Source organism: Orycteropus afer, unplaced genomic scaffold (genome assembly GCF_000298275.1).
Source record: "Orycteropus afer afer isolate SDZICR_OR568_19922 unplaced genomic scaffold, OryAfe1.0 scaffold00038, whole genome shotgun sequence".
NCBI classification, from domain to species: domain Eukaryota; kingdom Metazoa; phylum Chordata; class Mammalia; order Tubulidentata; family Orycteropodidae; genus Orycteropus; species Orycteropus afer.
The window spans coordinates 4,382,307-4,403,002 of NW_006921625.1; positions in this window are offsets into that span (position 1 = coordinate 4,382,307).

Genomic DNA, 20,696 nt, shown 5'->3' on the forward strand with positions numbered 1-20,696 from the left:
AAGCAAGATGTGTTAATTATCAATGGTGATTGGAATATGAAAGTTGGAGACAAAGAAGAGTCACCAGCAGTTGGAAAATATGGCCTTGGTGATAGAAATAACGCTGGAGATCACATGACAGAATTTTGAAAGACCAGTGACTTATTCATTGCAAATACTTTTTTCAACAACACAAATGGTGGCTATACACATGGACTTCACCAGATGGAGTACACAGGAATCAGACTGACTACATCTGTGGCAAGAGATGATGGAGAAGCTCAATATCTTTAGCCAAAACAAGGCCAGGAGCTGATTGTAGAACCAACCATCAATTGCTCATATGCAAGTTCAAGTTGAAGTTGAAGACAATTAAAGGAAGTCCATAAGAGCTAAAATATGACCTTGATCACATATCCCCTGAATTTAGAGATCATCTGAAGAATAGCTTTGATGCATTGAACACCAGTGACTGAAAACCAGAGGAATTGTGGGATGACATCGAGAACATCATCCATGAAGAAAGCAAGAGGTCATTAAAAAGACAAGAAAGGAATAAAAGACCAAAATGGATGTCAGAAGAGACACTGAAACTTGCCCTTGAAAGGAGAGTAGCTAGAGCAAATGGAAGAATTGAAGGATAAAAGAGCTGAACAGAAGATTTCAAAGAACAGCTCAAGAAGACAAAGTCAATTATTATGATGAAATGTGCAAAGACCTGGACTTGGAAAACCAGAAGGGAAAACATGTTCAGCATTTCTCAAGCTGAAAGAACTGAGGAAAAAAAATAAATAAATAAGCCTTGAATCGCAATATTGAAAGATTCCATGGACAATATTTTGAGTGATGCAGGAAACATCAAAAGAAGATGGGTGGAATTCACAGAGTCACTATACCAGAAAGAATTGATAGATGATCTTCCATTTCAGGAGGTGGCATATGATCAAGAACCAAGGTATTGAAGGAAGAAGTCAAAGCGGCACTGAAAGAATTGGCAAAAAAACAAGGCTCCAGGAATTGACGGAGTACCCACTGAGATGTTTCAACAAACAGATGCTGTACTGGAGGCACTAACTCATCTATGTCAAGAGATTTGGAAGATAGCTACCTGGCCAACTGACTGGAAGAGATCCGTATTTGTACCCATTCCAGAGAAAGGTGATCCCACAGAATGTGGAAATTATCAAACAATATCCTTAATATCACACACAAGTTTAATCTTGCTGAAAATAATTCAAAAATGGTTACAGCAGTATTTGGACAGTGAACTTCCAGAAATGCAAGCTGGATTCAGAAGGGGACATGGTGTGAGGGATATCATAGCTAATGCCAGATGGATTTTGTCTGAAAGCAAAGAATACCAGAAAGATGTTTACTTGTGTTTTACTGATGATGCAAAGGGATTCGATTATGTGGATCACAACAGATTGTGGATAACGTTGAGAAGAATGGGAATTCCATAACACTTAATTGTACTCATGCGGAACCTGTACATAGACCAAGAGGTCTATGTACAGAACAGAATAACAACAAGGGGATACTGCATGGTTTAAAATGAGGAAGGGAGTACATCAGGGTTGTATCTTTTCACCATACTTATTCAATCTCTATGCTGAGCAAATAATCCAAGATGCTGGACTATATGAAGAAGAGCGTGGCATCAGGATTTGGGGAAGGCTCACCTGAGATACACAGACGACACAAAATTGGTTACTGAGAGTGAGGATGACTTGGAGCACTTACTGATGAAAATTAGGCTGCAGTCTTCAGTATGGATTATACCTCAATATAAAGAAAATAAAAACCCTCACAACTGGACCAATAAGCAGCATCATGATAGATGGAGAAAGGATTGAAGTTGTCAAAGACTTCATATTGCTTGGTTCTACAATCAACACCAATGGAAGCAGCAGTCAAGACATCAAAAGGTGTATTGCATTAGGCAAATCTGTTGCAAAAGACCTCTTTCAAGTGCTGAAGAGCAAAGATGTCTCCTTGAGGACTAAGGTGCACCTGATCCAAGCCACGGTATTTTCAATCACCTCATATGCATGTGAGAACTGGACACTGAACAAGGAAGACCAAAGAAGACTTGATGCTTTTGAGATGTGGTGCTGGTGGAGAATGCTGAAAGTGCTGTGGACTGCTAAAAGAACTAACAGATCTGTCCTGGAGGAAGTGCAGCCAGAATGCTCCTTGGAAGCGAGAGTGGCCAGACTTCATTTCACTTACTTTGGTCATGTTTCAGAAAAGACCATTCTCTGGAGAAGGATGTCATGCTTGGTAAAGTGGAGGGTCAACGAAAAAGGAGAAGGCCCTCAACAAGATGGATTGACATAGTGGCTGTAGTGATGGGCTCAGGTATAGTAGGGATTGTGAGGTTGGCACAGGACCTGGCAGTGTTTCATTCTGATGTACATAGGGTTGCTGTGAGTCGGAGATGACTGGATGGCACCTAACAACAACAACATGAGGTGATTAAAAATACCATGGCTTGTGTCAGGCACACGTTAGTCTTCAAAGTGACATACTGCTCTTTAACACTTTAAAGAAGTCTTTTGCAACATATTTGCCCAGTGCAATAGGTTATTTGATTTCTTGACAGCTGTTTCCTTGTGCATTGATTGTGGATCTAAGTAAAATAAAATCCTTGCCAACTTCAATATTTTTGCAGTTTATCATGATCTTGCTTATTGATCTTCTGAGGATTTTCATTTTATTCTAAGGTGTAATCCATACTGAAGGCTGTAATTTTTTATCTTCATCAGGAAGTGCTTCAAGTCTTCTTCACCTTCAGCAAGCAATGTTGTCTTGGCTCTTCTTTGAGGAGGCAGCTCTTCTTCAATCGTATTTGGAGTGCCTTCCAAACTGAGGGCCTCAGCTTTTGGCACAGTATCAGACTTTTCCCTACTATTCATAAGGTTTTCAGTGGCCAGGTGTATTCAGAAGTGGATTGCCCCTTCCTTCTTTCTAAAACCAAACCAAACCCACTACCATCAAGTCAATTCTGACTAATAGCGACCCCCATTTGTTTCTGAGGCAGTAAATCTTTACGGAAGTAGATTGCCCAGTATTCCTTCCATGGAATGGCTGGTGGGTTTGAACCACCAACCCTCTGGTTAGCAGTAAAATGCCTTAGGCACTATGCCACCAGAGCTCCTAAACTTCTCTTAATCTAGAAGCTCTACTGAAACCTGTCCACCATTGGTGGCCCTCTTGGTGTTTGAAATACCAGTAACACAATTTCCAGCATCACAGCAACCTGCAAGCCACCACAGTATGACAAATTGGCAGAGGAGTTGTGGAGATGAAATAGAACTGGAGAAATAAAGAAAATGTTGACAATTGGACAAGAGGAAACAGTATGGGTATGGCGTCAGGACATGGGCATTCTTAAGGTGGTTCATCAGGCTACTTATTATTCCCCACGTGCATCTCTAAGAATTGACAGGTCTCTGTTTGTCAAGCACACATGTGGTACAGCAGTTAAGCACTTGGCTGCTTACCGAAAGGTTGACAGTTAGAGTCCACTCAAGTGGCCCTGTGGGAGAAAGACCTTGATCTGGTTCCATAAAGATTACAGCTTGGAAAACCCTGCCGGGAACCTCTACTCTGTCATACGAGTCTATACGTTGAAATCAACTCAATGGCATCTAACGAAATTTTTTTAAAGCACCTATCAAAAAAACCAAAGTCATTGTCATCGAGTCGGATCCGACTCATAGCGACTGCTCCTTGGCTTTCCAAGGCAGTATCACTACCGAAGTAGATTGCCTAACCTGCCTTCTGAGGAGTGGCTGGTGGGTTTGAACTGCCAGCCCTCTGTTAGCAGTCAAATGCCGTAGGCACCACACTACCAGAGCACCTATCAGAAGGGATGATAAAGAAAGGCTCTCACTTAAAATGTGCACCTTCACTCAATGTTGTCTTCATCTGAGATGATGAAGATTCTGTGTTGGTGACACTGCATTTGCCCTGACTCACGGTGACGCCACACGCAGCAGAGTGCATGCTGCCCCGTCCTGCTCCATCTCCACGACAGGCTGTCGAGAGACCTTTGGAACCCCTAAGATTTTCATGTCTGGCTTTCAGCAGTGGATTGTAGGCCTGTCTTCCTACACCGTGTTAGTCTGGAAGCTCTGCTGCAATCTGTTCAGCATCCTAGCCACACACAGCCTCCACTGGCAGATGGTGGTGCCTATGTGTGGGGTACATTGTCTGGGATCCAATCCAGGTCTCCTGCATGGAAGGTAAGAATCCTACCACTGCACCACTATGTCCCTTGCATGCCAAAACGTGGGAGAGGGTTATTTAAAATCAAGGAAATGCTGTGTGTAAATGCCTGTGCCTGTACTTGTGGAGGGCCATGTGAAGACCTGCCTAGAAGAGAGTGGTCGCGCCATGTCTGTGCCCTAGAGACAAGTGGTAGCCCCACCCCTGACTAAGGATGGACAAGTATTTATAAGCACCTACTACCTATTTAAGGAGCTCTGGTGGTGTAGTGCCTAAGGCATTTGGCTGCTAACCAGAAGGTCAATGGTTTGAACCCAGCAGCTACTCTGCAAAAGAAAGATTAGGCAGTCTGCTTCTGTAAAGAATTACAAACCAACGGGAGTCACTACAAGTTGGAATCAAATCAATGGCAATGGGCAAACCCCAATAAATCTCAGTCGAGTGGTCAGTGTGTCTGGGTTTCATCCCTGCTGTACTGCCAACATCCAGCCCAGAACTCAGGCAAGGCAGCACCCAATGCACAGCTGTGGACAAAGGAGTCAACGAGCGAGTGGATGAATGAGTTAATACAAGTTTATGATAAGGAAGTAAAGAACAGTAATGGGTGAATGGGGGAAAATAACACAAAAGGAAGTGACTCATCACAAGATCTTAAAGGATTTCTTATTCCATGAGACGGGCTGGCTTTGGCTTATTTCCTGAGCAGTTACACATTACCATCAAATTAAATGCTTTACTGTCTACTGTTTTTCTTTTGACTTGACATGAAATAAAAAAAAAGGCAAGAAAGGACAGTTTATGATTATTTATCAAAATGGTGCAGCCATGACGACGACAGTCGGAAGATCCGAGAGGCCCAAAACTTGGGAATGAATTCGTCAAGGATTCAGACCGGGAGAGAGGAGAAGCCTGTGCTGAGAGGGGGTTGGAAATGACCATGGAGCTAGCTATGAGGACACATCTGTGTGTTGTGTGAGTGTATGTGTGTGTGAGTGTGTAAGAGAGAGCAACAGAGAGAGACTATGTGTGTGAGGCAACCCAAGGGAAGCTCACTGACTGGCATCCCAGGTTCTAGCCCCTTCTGTGGTGTTTGTGGTGTTATATGACATCTAAGATCTCTGAAGCTGGCCATGAGGACACATCGGTGGACCTGTGTGTTAGTGTATGTGTGTGTGTGTGTGAAAGAGAAAGAGGGAGAGTGTGTGTGTGTGTGTGAAGTAACCCTTGGGAGGCTCACTGAATGGCCTCCCAGGTTCTAGACCCTTCTGTGGTGTGACCCTCTAAGATCTCTGAACTGACGCCAAGATATTTTCATGTGGTAGGAGGTAAAGACACTGGAAACACAGAATGGCCAACCTCCAGTCCCTCAGCTCCCTTCTACACCCCAGTGGGTACTCCAGGGAAAAGGTGGAGAACTTAAAGTTTGGAAAAATAAAGAATAAAGAAATACTTGTTGATGATGAAAGACTGAAACATTTAGATAAAAGTGAAAACACATGAGAAAGGCTGAGAGGAAGAGCCACAAGCAGGACAACGTGAACCTGCGCCCTGTGCCAACGCTTCGGGCAGGCTGAGGGGCCCAGCCTCTGGGGTTGCCCACCTGGACTCCTCCGGGGACCAGCAGGCAACTCACCTCTCTGTCAGGTCCCCTCAGACACACTCACCCTGGACTTGAACCCATCATAAGTCCCTACAGCTTAAACATGCCACCACTGACCCGCTCGGATGGACCTGCAAAGCAGTTCAGGATTTTTGTCCTCAGTTGTTTCATACACTTTTTTTTTTCCCCCACTCTTCCAAAATAAATTTGAATCATGTAATGTGTTGCCTTCCTGAGAATATCCAATGACACTAAAATTGGTCCTGAAAGCAAACCACATTCACCAGCATTGAGTCGACTCTGTAGGACAGAAGAAGTTGCCTCCTAGGGCTTCCTGGGCTGTCATCTTCGTGGGAGCACACTGGCCAATTCTTTTTTCCTATAGAGCCACTGATGCTTTCAAACCACTGACCTTGGCTGGCAGCCCAGCACTTAACCTCTGAGCCCCCAGGGCTCCTCCATTCCATTAAAGTGATGGGGTAACATGGCTGCGTGACCAACGCGGAGGAGAGATCAGGGAAGATGTCTTGTGGTTGCTGTTAGTTGGTATTGAGTCAATTCTGACTCATGGGACCCTATATGTGTGGAGTAGAACTGTCCTCCAAAGGGTTTTTGGTGATGTTTTGGAACAGATTGACAGGTCTCTGTCCCGAGGCATCTGTGGGTGGGTTCAACCCACCTACCTGTTGGCTAATCATTGAGTGTGTAACCGTCTATACCACCAGGGACTCCTCCATATCCTCATGTCCCTGGAAAAGGCCATCTCTCTGCTTCCTCTGTGTGCTGTGCACTGATGGTGAGGGCCACTCAGTGACTCTGGGACCTTTCCCCATAGGCCCCATTCCAAGGCTTCTTTGTGAAGTCTGGCCTGTGACTGAGAGGGCCTTCTCTCTGCGGACAGTCAGCCCCACACAACACCACAGAAATCAATTTTCAAAATGGAACTTGATCTAGGGGGTGATAGTGTTTATTTTCTAATTAGCATATGAGATAGGAGGTAGGGGTTTGCATTATATCAACTCTTTAATATTCTCTGAGAAAATGTAAAAAGATGTGAGGAAATGCTTACATCATGTGTAAAGATCTGGAGGTGCCCAGAATGAGGAGGTGCAGAGTCAGTGTGGATTCAGGGTGTGTGGAGAGGAGCTCCACCAGTTGGCAAGTCAGCATGGAAAACTCAATTGGAGAAAATACAATTCTCCACCTATCACTTATGCTTTGTGGTCATCTGATGTCCAGTGTGCAAGTCAAACATGTACCCAGTATGTCATGGCAGGTGCAGAAGGAACACTGGGTAGGAGGCAAAGATCTAGCTACTTTGTTTTGTTTTCCTTCCCATTTATTCCTTCCTTCCTATGCTCCTTCCTCCCTTCTTTCCTCCCTCCCTCCCTCCCTCCCTCCCTCCCTCCCTCCCTCCCTCCCTCCCTCCCTCCCTCCCTCCCTTCCTCCTTCCTCCTTCCCTTCCTCTCTCCCTCCCTGTCTGCCTCCCTGCCTGCCTTCCAATATTCATTCAACAAACACTTGTTCAACATCAGCTCCACCTTGTGTTCTTCTATGTGCCATTGGGTATGACAGTCATACCCCTGTCTTTGAAGAGCTCAGGATGGTTGCCATCATCCAAGGTCCACTGTGGATAGGTTTTGTCTGAGGGAACAAGCAAAGCTTCCCAGCTGGCTCAGAAGATGGGGTCAAGCTCCTCAGGCAGACAAAAAGAAAAGGTTTCCCAGAAGGCGGTGAGACAGAGGCAACCGGCTACAGAGCAGCCTGGTGTGTTTGGAGCGAAAGAGAGAGGAGGTTCAGCTGCACAGCGCCATCCAGACAAGCTGGACCACACCACGTCTGCGGCCTCTTCCAATCCCACATTCCAGGTAACAGAAACTTTTTGGAGGGGGGCTTCATTTTTTTCACTGAAGGCAGCAGGCAGCCAACCATTAACCAAAATGCACACTTGAAGGCCGTGCAACTTGAAGGTAGTGATCGTGTATCCTATTTGTCTAGTGGAATAACTAGCCCTGAGGTCTTGCGTCACGTCCCTGGTAGCTCTTACTCTAGAAAGATATGAGAGGAGCTGTGGCAGTAAAGGACGAGAGGCACAATGGAAAACTAACCCTGTGTTCAGTGGAGATGTTGACTTAATAGTGGTGTTCCCAGCAATTAAAGCCGTATATTTGGGTAGGGAATTTTAATTGAAGAAATATAAAATGTTCATTGGTATAATGTGCGTATTAATTTAATATAATGTGAATAAGAAGTCACTTGAGATGGGAGCTGGAAACAGCCCCCGTAGGGCTATTGCGTGACAGGCAGCAAAAGCAGAGCCTTGTTAAGCCATTGGAAGGACAACTCCTGCTGCCCACAGAACACGAGGGATAGCTGGGTGGGCCAGCCAGGATGTGCCCAGCCCTCCAATGGGCTTCCTGTCTCTCAAGAAGGACAGTGTCAAAAAGGAAAAACCAAGGCACAGCGAATAAACTTCCAGGTATTGAGCAAGGCAACTGCAGGCAACTCTTACCACACCCATCAGAGGGGAAAAGGCTTTGCAGGTTAGCTGGAGCCTCTGATTATGTTGGAATTATTTTACACCATAAAGGGACCATCTTTTCCAAAAACAAAATAGAGGCTTGTGGCCCAGCAAGCATGTGGGGCCTTAAGAGGCCACAGGGATAATATCTGGAATCAGGGTGTGTTGAGAGGCCTCGACTGTGCCTCCTCTCCCCCTGCCGGACGTGCGCGGGGGCTACCATTTTTTAGCGAGATTGAATCCAAAGTTAAACACACTCAGTAAAGACAGCACTAGCCACATCCTGTTCTAGAATCTTTGCAGGGTCCTCAGAGGCCTCGGTGGGTATGTCTGCCCTCAGCCCTGGACACATGGCTGTGGGCACTGAGCCCATTTCTCACCAAAAAGCCCCCTCAGAGAGAGCCCCCGCCTGGCTGCTTAACACGCTAGATAAATAGACATTAACTAACCAACCCTCCGTCAAAACAGGAAGAAATCTGAAGTGTTCTCCTGGGTTCATTTCCCACTACTTAACTCCATCAGCGTTGGCTCTTTCTAGAAAGATTGGTCTAATTCCCATTTTCACATTGAAAGTTGCATTGCCAAATAAAGAACAATTAGCTCAACTTCCAAACCTTCCTCTCCACGCATAAGTTCTGTACTTTTTCCACCACTGTGAATAAGATAATCAGCATTTTAACACCCCAGTGGCCTAGCACCTAAAGCATTTGACTGCTAAACAGAAGATTGGTGGTTCAAACCCAACAGCCACTCCGTGGAAGGAAGACTGAGCAATCTACTTCCTAAAGATTTACCCTCTTGGAAACCCAAAGGGGGTCACTATGAGTTGGAACCGACTAGATGGCAGTGAATTTGGTTGTTTTGAGTTTTGATGTGCTCTGAACATCTCACAAAGTCACACTTAGGGTGCGTCTTCTTGTGCGCTTTCCATCAGACTGTGTGTCAATCATGATTCATGAGGGCTGTTGCTAATGGAGCTCCCTGCGCTTCTGTCAGAAATTTCACCCACTTGTGGTTGAAATGGAATGTCAGGGGAGTGCGAAGGGCGGAGAGGTCAGCTGCTGACCGGGTCCACCCAGCGGCACCTTGGAAGGAAGGCCTGGACTCTGCTTCTGAGCCATCAGCCGTTGAAAACCCTGGGGCGCACAGTTCTCCGGCAACATAGGCCGCGGGCTGAACCTGGTGGTGCGCACACAAGGGGCGGTGCTTCTGCTGTCAGGGCTCCAGCCTGAAGCTGATCCCTCAAACTGTGCTGCTCAAGGCTGAGTTAGTGTCTCTCTAATTTACTTTGGGTTTCCCTTTGCTTTCATTTAGATGTATTTGCCGGAATATTAATCTTTCTTTCTTCACTAATTTTCTCCCACCACGAATGAAATATCTAAAATGCGGGCTAACTCCTGAGTGGTTGATGAAGGTCAGGGGATCCAATGGTCTACTCCTACGAAGGAGTCTGCTGCGAACGTGTCCACATCACCAGGCTGATCCCTGAGCAACTCAGCTGCAGGGTTCAGTCAGAGGAATGAGACATACTTACATTGCACATCCTCCTGTCCCTTAGCCCGCTGTTTTCATCATGAATAACTTCGTGTGAGTCACCTATTGCTGCTGTAACAGAAATACCACAGGTGTGTGGCTTTAACACAGAGAACCGTGGTCTCTCACAGTTCAGACAGAAGTCTGCATGCAGGGCGCTGGCTTGAGAAGGCTGTCTCTCTCTCTGTCGACTGGGGGAAGGTCCTTGTCCCTTTCCACCTTCTGTTCCTTGGTCCCTTGATCATCTTCATGTGACATACCACCTACCCTTGCCTGTCTGTGTTTACTTATTTCTGTAACTAGGCTGTGTCCTTTTATGTTTGTTTGTTTATATTGGTTTAGCTATGGGAAGAGCGGGGTTCAGGGAGCAGAAGACCTCGGAGGGGAACAGCTGCCCCCCGAATCAGTGCCCCCTGACTCGGCTCCCTGCTGGACCTGCTCCACCTGTCTCCCAGGAAGGGGAGAAGCATTTTGTCCGGGGGGGGAGGGAAATGCCCGTGCTGCTGTCCACCTGTCGAGTCAGGAGGGTACTGCGGTGACCACCCTTCAAGGCAAGGAGGAGAGGGGTTTTCTCCCAGGTGGCCAGGGTCCTGACTGCCCAGGGTCGGGGGTCCCCAGGAGCTCAGCTGTCACCCCGAGCAGGTCAAGGAGCAGGTTCCCCCAGCCATGTGTCTCCTGGGGAAGCTGGACCTCGGGAGAAGGACCTCTGCGAAGTGCTTCCTGAGTTGAGCTTCAGGGGGCTCCAGAGCAAGGAGCTGACACACTTTTGGGAAAAGGACACCCACAAAAGAAGGACGGCGTGACCCACAGAAAGAAAGGACCTCGTAAAGCAGAGCACTTAGTGCCCTCCTTTCATCTTTATGGTCTTATGTCTTTCATCCCTAATACAATATATTATCACGTATTTAGTTTAATATCTGTATCAGGTTCAAACTAATTTGTACTGATACAATTAAAAGACTGCCAGACATTATATTCTCGGTGGCTTGGAATCACGTTAACAGAAGCATGACAGCAGTTGGATGTGATATTCACATGATCCAGTGGGAAAATTGATTTTTGACTGTGTCAGGGGGACTGCTGGCCTCTTCTGGGTCCCGAGTCAGCAGTGCCACTGGGGGCTGCCCCCCTCCAAAGCAGCAGTGCCACCATGGGCTCCTCCAGAAAGATGCTTCCATATGAGCAGAAAGGTCTGCAGAGCCCCCGGCCCCCAATGACGGGGCACAACCACAGCCCAGGGCAAGGACGTGAGGGTGCCCTGCACGCCTGACACTGCCCCTCCTGCCATCGACATATTCGTGAACAGAAAAATGTCACTGAAATTAATTGAATATGAAAACGTTGTGTGATTAGTCTAGATTTGAAGTCCAGGTGAAACCAGAAACAAAAATGAAGCCAGCCTTCAGCTGTGGCGTCCATGCTGACGCATGGCACCCGCCGTGGGGCACAGCACTGGGCTCCACTGGGCTTTCAGGGGAGGATTCTTCTGAAGGGGAGTACCAGGCCTTTCTTGGAAAGCACTTCACGGTGCATTTGAATGGCTGCTCTTTTCATCTGTTGTTGTTGTTGTTATGTGCTGTCAAGTCGGACCTGACTCATGGATTTCTGAGGCAGTTTCACTACAGAAGTAGATTACCCAACCTTCCTTCCGAGGAGTGGCTGGTGGGTTTGAACTGCCAGCCTTCAAGTTAGCAGTCAAGTGCCTTACACCACTACGCTAGAGTGCTTAGCTGCTTGCATTACCCGGGGAATCCCTTGGGTAAAGCCAGAGAATCATTTCTATTTTTTACATCTGAAACGTTAAGCCTTTGTAAAATGACCAATTCAAACTCAAAGGCGTTGCACGTGCGTCGACTATCATCTCATAGCATAAACACGAGCCCTCTCGCCACAAAGCGCTCCAATGACTCATTTTTTTTCCACAAAATATCTGAGCGAGATTTTTTCAATTAATTTTTTCCTGTTGTGTTTGCTTCCACCTGACACCACAGATGTGCTGTTGTCTTTTTCACAGCTGGAGACCAGCTAAAATGGCCTCTGGGATAATGCGGATGTGTCAAGCAACAAAGAGTGTGGCATTTAAAGCAAGAACACACCCGTGTTCTCCGTGACACTTTGCCCTTTTCTCATACTCTTTTCCAGCTCACTCAGATGAGTGGCTGCTGCTTCCTGACCCACCAATTAGTTCTTGAATGTGCAGGTTGGAAAACCACCCTGTGTCACATCCATGGCTAATACCTTTACTTATGGGACCTTGACCCAGCCAGCCAGCTTTCCCACAGCATGCCAGCTGATTTATGACTGTTCACCGGCCTAATTGCTGTCTGAGCGCTGGCCCTCACCAGGGCGGTCTCTGTCGGCTTTGGTGCTCCTTCAAACCCTGAGCCTTTGCTCCCTGGAGACTAGCTCTTCGTGTGCACACGTGTGCAGGCCTGCTGAGCACTTCCAGAGGGGAGCCATACTGATGCGCATGGCTAGGCATCATCTGTGTCCATCACAGGGGTGTCACGAGTACCATTCTGTCTACACCCTCGGCTGTGTCCACACAATATGGGAATAAGCAGTAAGGGAAATGAGGGCCCTGGAATGGATTGTTTTGCATCATAAAGGCGCTGGAAGCCAGGTGCTTGAATTTAACTTATTTGAAAATTGGATTTGCTCTCATTGATTCACTTGTGTAAATCATTGCTAATGATGACTCCTGCCTGTTTGTCAATGTTGGCATCGACTGCTTGCATCTGAAACGACCTTGTTTTCTGCAGCTTTGTAGTCAAGCGTTTGTGGGGTGCTCTGTATTGGCCTTTAACTTTGTGGGTGGTAGGATGAAAATACGTGAGGTCTATCATGTGTGCTTTGGGTTTAATTGAGATCTCAGCGTTTTTTAGATATTTTCCATGCTTTATCCTTGCCATCTAATGGGGGAGAGGTGATACCTTTCAGACATTAATCCAAGGTTCCCTGGCCATATTTCAATGACTCATTTATTCCTTTAAAATCATTTATTGAACATCCACTCTGAGTAAAACCCTTAGTACGCTTTCATTCATTCATTCATTCATTCAGCATAGTCATCAGGGGTCTGTCTAGAGGGCTTCATGGATCCCTTGAGAGAAATGAAAATCATGCCTTCAGCCTTGGGGGAGTGTTACTGACTACAGGATGACAGAAAACACAGCAGATGCGTGAGTCTGAGAAGCCTGTAGGATGCGCCCAGCAAGGAAACGGCCCCACCCCCACCCCACCCCATCCCCATCCCCGCCTGAGAATGGGGAGGATTCCAGGGTTTACCTCTTCAAATGGTACATACCTCTGGCCCTAGTGTGTGACTTGCTAATAGTGGAAACCATGGGTGTGAAACCCACCGATGTCCAAGATCTTCAGTGGGAACACTGTGCTCAGTGGCCAGTGTGTTTCAAGGCTTGGGGGCAGTCATTTCTCTCCTCAGCGGTATTCATGGAGGTCTCCACTTGCCAGGCACTGCTTCAGACACTGTGGATGCTGAGTGGACCAGATAGGGGGTCTCAGCTCTTGTTCAATCTGGATTGGAGAAGCAGAAAAATTATACAACCATGCAAAATCCTGTGAAGGACAATGATACCATGAGATGGTCAACATTCTCTTTAATTGCATCTAATCTTCTGTTTCCAGTACTCTAATTGCCCTATCTCCTTACCTTCTCACTTTGCATTGGAGTAATTGTTGACCTTTTGGTCTCATATGGATGGCTTTTTAATCAAACACCATTCATATGACTTTATATCGTGTGCCAATCTGTTATTTCACAAAAAGGGACAGTTTTGTCACAAGGTTTGAAGAGTAGCTCAGGGCAGTACTCTCATGGAACCCTCTAGTCTCATCTGGTTCAGTAAGTCTGGACTTTTTAAGAATTTGAGTTCTGTTAAGTGTTTTTGTTCTGGTTACCTAGTACTGTTCTGACAAGAATATACCACAAATGTGATGGCTTGAAAAAGTAGGAGTTTATTCTCTTATAGTTTGGAGACTTTAAATCTGAATTCAAAGTGCCAGGCTCTAGGGCCTGGGTGAAAGCCCCTCAACCTTGGGGTCCAGCTCTGCCTCCTGCTTCCGGCCCACTGAAGCTGGAGACTTTTCTTCACTCAGCTGCTGGCTGCTGAGGCTGACAAGCCCAAGGTTGACAAGTGAAAAGGCACAGTCCTGATGTTACCAAACCACATGGCAGGCCATTAATTCAAGTCCATTGAAAGTCCCAAGGTTGGCAGAGCATGGCAGGCTACTGAACAATGACACAGCTACATGCAGGGTCCAAGCATGCCATAAGCTAGAGACCATTCCCAAAGCCTTCTCTTTGTACACAGGAAGCAGACCACAGCCCTAAGGCAGCTACGCAGCTGCTCACAGTAGATTCCACCATGGAGATGACTAGCAGTCTCATCATGGGCATACTACATCTAGCTGCCCAGCCACTCAACCAGGTCCAGCCAAGTTGACACACAAACTTAACTGCCACAGTTTCCTCCCACTCTGTCAGGCTCCATCTATTGTGTTCCTGATCAAAACAGTCAGTAATGATGGTTGGGAGCCATCTAGTTCTGGTCTCAGGGTAGGTGAGGCTATGGTTGGTGGAGGCTTTGAGCCCTGTAGACTAGTTTCTTCTTTGAGACTTTGGTTTCCTTCTTTCTCTTTTGTGCCTGATGAGTAGAGACCAATGATTGTACCTCAGATGGCTGCCCCAGGCTTTTAAGGGGGTTGGGGCTACTCATATTGAGGGAAGGGTATAGGAATGGGCCCAGCTTTTAAGGTAAAGTCAAATGAAGACAAAGAACTGACTCTGCAAATACCTAAGCAAGAGAACTGGGTGAACAGAGAATAAACAATGAAGGATCCCGCAGGGCAGAGGAGAAACAGTGGGGGGTGGGGCTGGAACTTGATGGGTGGTGGGAGCTCACTAAATGATTAGATCATAGTGATAAGCATCAACCAGAGAGTGGATCCAGGTAAGAGTTTACACATATTCTTGTCATTATAGAAAAGTAGGTGTGGGCTTTGAAGAGGGAGGAAGTCATAATTCATTTAAGTTTTTAAAAATTCACTCTAGAACTGAGAATGGAAGCAAGGAGACTCTCTAAGAGACTCAATAAAGTTCTCTCCTGACATTTCCTACACTCAGCTCTCAGTAATGATGCCTCTGTTTACAGTGTATCCCCACTGACCCTCCACTCAGAGTCCATGGTCAGCCAGGGGTGATGCATCAGCAGCAATGGAGAGGTAAGGGAGGTTCTTTGGGCATTGACGCAGAACAGGCCAGCCCAGTTTCTGTGTGTGAATGCCATTGTTTCCCACCAGCAGAGTGGGCAGTGCCCACATCAACCAATCTCGCTATGACAAGGAGGCACTGTCAGCAAAGGACTTCCCATTCATGCAGGATGCCACTGTGACTCAAATTAATACAAAATAATATTATAGTGACTTTCCCTTCCACCAGAATCCAAGCAAACCCAAAGTTCATAGGACAAGAACTTTTGTACCAAGAGAATTGTACAGTGAAAAATGAAGTGGTCATGACCCTAAACAGTTTTTTAAATAATTTAATGTACTTTCAGAACCTTTAGAAACAGAGAGCAGGTGCTCTGTGAGTGCTATCATGAACATCGACTCTTTGCTTGCTCAATGTTGGGTTTCTTCTCCCTCACTCTGGGGATTGTTCCCATTTCAAGGGTATATCTCTTGGGATCACCAATCCTAGGATCTTGCCCTCTGAGCAAAGTCATTGGACTAAACAGTGGGCATGGCAGAGCCAATCAAAGTCTGAACTGTGGACATGTGACCCAGACAGAGCCCAGGTATGTCACAGGGGAACTGTTGTCTGTGGGATTTTCAATGGCTGGCTTTTTGGAAGCACATTGCTGGACCTTTCCCTTGAGGTGGACTTGAACCTCCAATTTTACAGTAAGCAGTGAAACCCATTAACCATTTTCCACACCAAAGGACTCCTTACTGGTGGAGGCTGATGGATATGCCTTATTCAAGTGTGTTTTGGGCTACCTTTCCTGCTGTGTGGAGTCTGTCTGTCTGCCTGTCTGCAGAATGAAAACAGATGGAGACCCAAAGGAGGTGAAGACAGATGTAAGGAGGAGGAGACAGTAGCATCATTAGGGTTGGTGTGTGTCACTGAGTGTGATAAGTCATGGTGTCACCCGCTCATGAATCTCCTCCCATACCAGGCCATACAGAATCCTTAGTAATCTTTGTAATCAATTTTAGTCATAGACTAATATGTGACAAATATGGTTGTAAATTGCTTAAATGTAACATTTCTTAGATTATATGAATACTAACAACAAAACTGTTTTGTGAAATCCTTCTTCACTGAATTACAACATTATAATGGAGCCAAAGACTTTTTGGATTTTCTCCTTTTCCTTTAAGTACTGCTTCATTCTCAGAAAAATTTATTGATATAGGTTCACAAATGCTTCTTAACACAATATTGTAGCTAAAAAATCAGAAAATTTGAGAAAATAAAATAAAATACTGGAAGCAAGGAAAGTAACAGTGGGGAATTGTAGTATGTGCAGACAAAACCACGGGATTGGAAGCGTCATTGTAATTAGGTAATAATGACAGCTCGACCTGAATGCACTAACCAAAAACCAAACCCACTGCCATTGAGTCAGTTCAGACTCATAGAGATCTCTATTGTGTCTCCAAGGCAGCAAATCTTTATGGAAGTAGATTGCCTCATCAGCCTTCTGTAGAACAGCTGAAGGATTTCAACCACCAGCCTTCTGGTAAGGAGTCAAATGCCTTAGGCACTGTGCCACCAGAGTCCCTAGACCCAAGTGCACTAGAGGTTTCAAAAATTAATCAGCATAGAGCCTTGTAGGTATAATGATACATGTAAGCTAGGCTTACGAAAAATGCTTTTATTGCTATAACTAACCACAGGGATATCTTATTAAAAATATTTTTTGCTGAAACACTGTGCAAATTTTTTTAACAGTCATTTTGGTGTCACCCCCTCTGGCAGTGTCACCTGATGTGGTCCACACTCCCCATATCTCCCTAGTGACACGCCTGGGAGGAGAGGGTGAGAGACAGGGAGTCCTCGTGGCCCTGAGTCCCTGGTTTCCATGTTCTTCATGTGTGAGCTGATCCCAACCCTTCCTTGCCTGTGTGCTCATGTTATGCATAAGTTCTTGGGCTTGGGTGCCTGTCACTTGCAATTGGAAGGGCCCTGGCTCAGTAAGGTGTTCAGGGCTGTGACCTTTTGAAAGTGGGTCACTGTACATTTTGTCCAAGGAGGCTCTGCATGGGTTCAAATCACCAACCTTTTGGTTAGAAGCCTCACTCTTAACCTTCTGTGCCACCCAGGGAGGCCTATTTACAAGTATAAGGGTTGGAATTTCAATTCTAATCCATCATTTAAAGGCACACAATTCAATCCCTAACTGCCACTCAGACGCAAAAGTGGCACTGCCTTCAGCTGAGTGAATGTCCAAAGGATAAATGACTCTTGCCAAAGTGATGAACAAAACAGTGTAGTCTCTTAACTAAAAAGTAGCTGCGTTTTCAGAAAATTCATCTTAAGTCAAACTTGTGCTCTTTGTTTATACGTAAAATGGAGATAGACCTTGAGCTTAGGTAACTGGAGAGGGGGTTCCACTATACTCTGCAAGACAAGGACATTTATTCAAGATATAGGCCAGTGTTTTGCTTTAAGGGACTGACTCACTTATCACAAGACACTGAACATTCCTAACCCCTGCCCACTAACTACCAAGTAGCCTCTCCATCACTGTGTACAGCAAAGAGCTGGACACTAGGTGATCACTGGACTGGGTGATCACTGGACTGTGATCCAGTGATTAACTTGGCTTGAGAAGGTGTTCTCCAATTCACACTCCCCTGAATTAAATGGCATGCCCTGTGTTTTAATTCTATTACATCTCATGCTTCCTCCATCTATGATAATGGAAAAGTCCCACATCAAGCCTGTGAAGATAGGAATTCCTGGCAGAATTAATCTTTCTTCCTCGTTTCACGAATGTCTTACATAAGGTCACTATGAGTCAGAATCAACTCGACAGCAGGAGGTTGGGTCGGGTTGGGCTTACATTATACCCAGTCAAGATACCAGGTCTTTCTGGGAGTTAGCGTCTGGTTTATGCCAGTGTGGCAACACTCTACAGGGATATCTCTGAGAGATGCTGCCCTGTCATCTGCCCATAGTCATGACCCAAATGGCACAGAGTGGTAGCTGTGGGGCAACATTCAGTATCCCTAGGGATGTGTCTCCACATAGAATTCAGAGTTCAGGATTTAGAGGACATCTTTTGCTCGGGACTTCTTGTTTCATTTGTGTTGTTTAATTAGAGATAGCCTAATATTATTAAGGGCTTCTTCTTTTGGGATCAGATGCTGTTTCATTAAGTTCAACCTCATACACACCTATATTCTACAAATATCATTTCCCTTTTTGGGATACCTCAACAAGATGAAGACTGTTTTCAGCTCTCCTGGTTGACTCATTAATGTTATGCAAACAAGTAATTTGAAATCTTTGATCTATTTATTTCCAGTAAACTTTAAAAATACGTCTTTTCATCAAAAGCATGAAGCTATTCTTCACATTTTAATATTAATCATAATTAATGATATGTATATCATCATATGCATTATTATGTGTGTATATTTGTTAAGTGAATAACATCATGATCAACAGAGAGAAGAATGAAGTTGCAAAGAGTTTCATTTTCCTTGGATCCACAATCAATGCCCATGGAAGCAGCAGTCAAGGAATCAAATTACCTGTTGCATTGGGAAAATTTGCTACTCTTTATTGCATTAAGGAACTAAGATGTCACTTTGAAGACTAAGGTGTGCCTGACCTAAGCCATGGTACTTTCAATAGCCTCATATGCATGTAAAAGCTGGACAACGAATAAGGAGGAACCAAAAAAGAATTGATGAATTTGAATTATGGTATTGGTGAAGAATATTGAATACACCACGAACTGCCAGATGAACAGACAACTCTGTCTTGGATGAAGCGTAGTTGGAATGCACCTTAGAAACAAAGATGGTGACACTTTGCCTCTTTTACTTTGATCGTGTTGTCAGGAGGACCCAGTCCCTGGAGAAGGATGTCATGCTTGGTAAGATAAAAGGTCAGCAAAAAAGAGGAAGTCCCTCAATGAGATGGGTGGACGCAGTGGCTGCAACGATGGGCTCAAGCACATCAACTGTGTTGGACTGGGTTCTCTAGAGAAGCAAAACCAGTAAAGCTTATATAGACAGAGAGAGAGAAAGAAAAATTTATCTTAGGAAAATGGCTCACACACTTATAGAAGCTGGCAAGTCCCAAGTTCTTGGATCCAATGTCAAGCTGGAGGCTTTTCCCGACTCACACAGCTGCAGGGGCTGATGAGCTCAAGGTAGGCAGGCAGTATACTGGCTGTTGACTCCAACAAATGACGAATCCAAGATCTCCAGGCCAAAAGGTGGATTGTTCACTCACAGACTGTTGTAGGCAGCACAACAGAATCCAGATCCACAGAAGAGTGTCTCTTTTCCCAGGATGTCCATATATATACTGGAAGCAGGACACACCCCTAGGGAAACTCCCTTTCAATGGATTGGCTGCTCAAAACATATACATCTGATCCCATCATGGGAACAACCCACATCACAATTGCTTAAACCACACAGAATTGTGGTCCGACCAAGGTGACACACAGCTCCAACTATTACAGCAACAATTGTGAGGATGGCAGTATTTCATTCTGTTGTACGTGGGGTCACCATAAGTCAGAATTGATTTGACAGCACCTAACAACAATGTGTATGTGTTATATGTATTTAGGAGCCCTGCTGGGGCACTAGTTAAGTGCTTGGCTGCTAACCAAAAAGTCAACGGTTGGAATCCACCAGCCGCTCCATGGGAGAAAGATGAAACAGTCTGCTTCTGTAAGGATTTATAGCCTTGGGGGCCTACGGAACAGTTATACTCTGTCCTACAGGGTCAGAATCTACTTAACGGCAGTGGGTGAGTAGGTGGCTAGTAGTAACTGATAAGCACATTTTACTAAAGCCTGGATTTTCTGTGTTCAGAGGTTTCCAGTCATGGAGCTGACCCACCTTTCTATCTTCAGCCCTTCTGGGACAGGGATATTTACCACCTGGGCTGCTCCCCTTCATCCCTAAGAAACTCTTCAAACACAACCCTTGACTGCTATGAAGTAAGTTGATTCATGTGACATGTACTATTCACCAGGAAAGGTGTGAGAGACAGAAACAGGTTAGCACAAGGCCACACAATCCATGGGCCCTGCTCACTGCATTTTCTCCTGACACACTCCCCATCAGGTTCCTTAGACAGTCTGTGCCTTCACAAAGCCACCCTGACTGTTCATTCTTCCAGATATTTTGTGACCTCATCTCAGATCAATTCCTAGACCCCTGAAGTCAGACAATTGTCTGTTTGCTGCTGGTTTTTCTCCTCATCTCTTTCTTAGAGACTGGAATTCATTGCCGTTAGTCTCCCCATGTCTCATGTCCGAAAGGACCCTTTAACAAACCTATTACAGGTAATCCCCAACTTACAACAGGGTTTCATTTCATCCACTACTCTGTCCTAAATCCGTTCTGACATATCCTAAGTCGGTTCTGACATAAGTCAAACCCTTCATTTATTTTTGTTTTCATTATTATTGCCTTTTATTGTCAGTATCTTTGTATATCTCATCTTTGTCTTTGGGGGTTGGAAACATTACATCTGAGAATAAAACATCAGCAAATTACATACTTCGATACAGTAGGGAGTACACATTACTAATGATTTGTTGTTGTTGT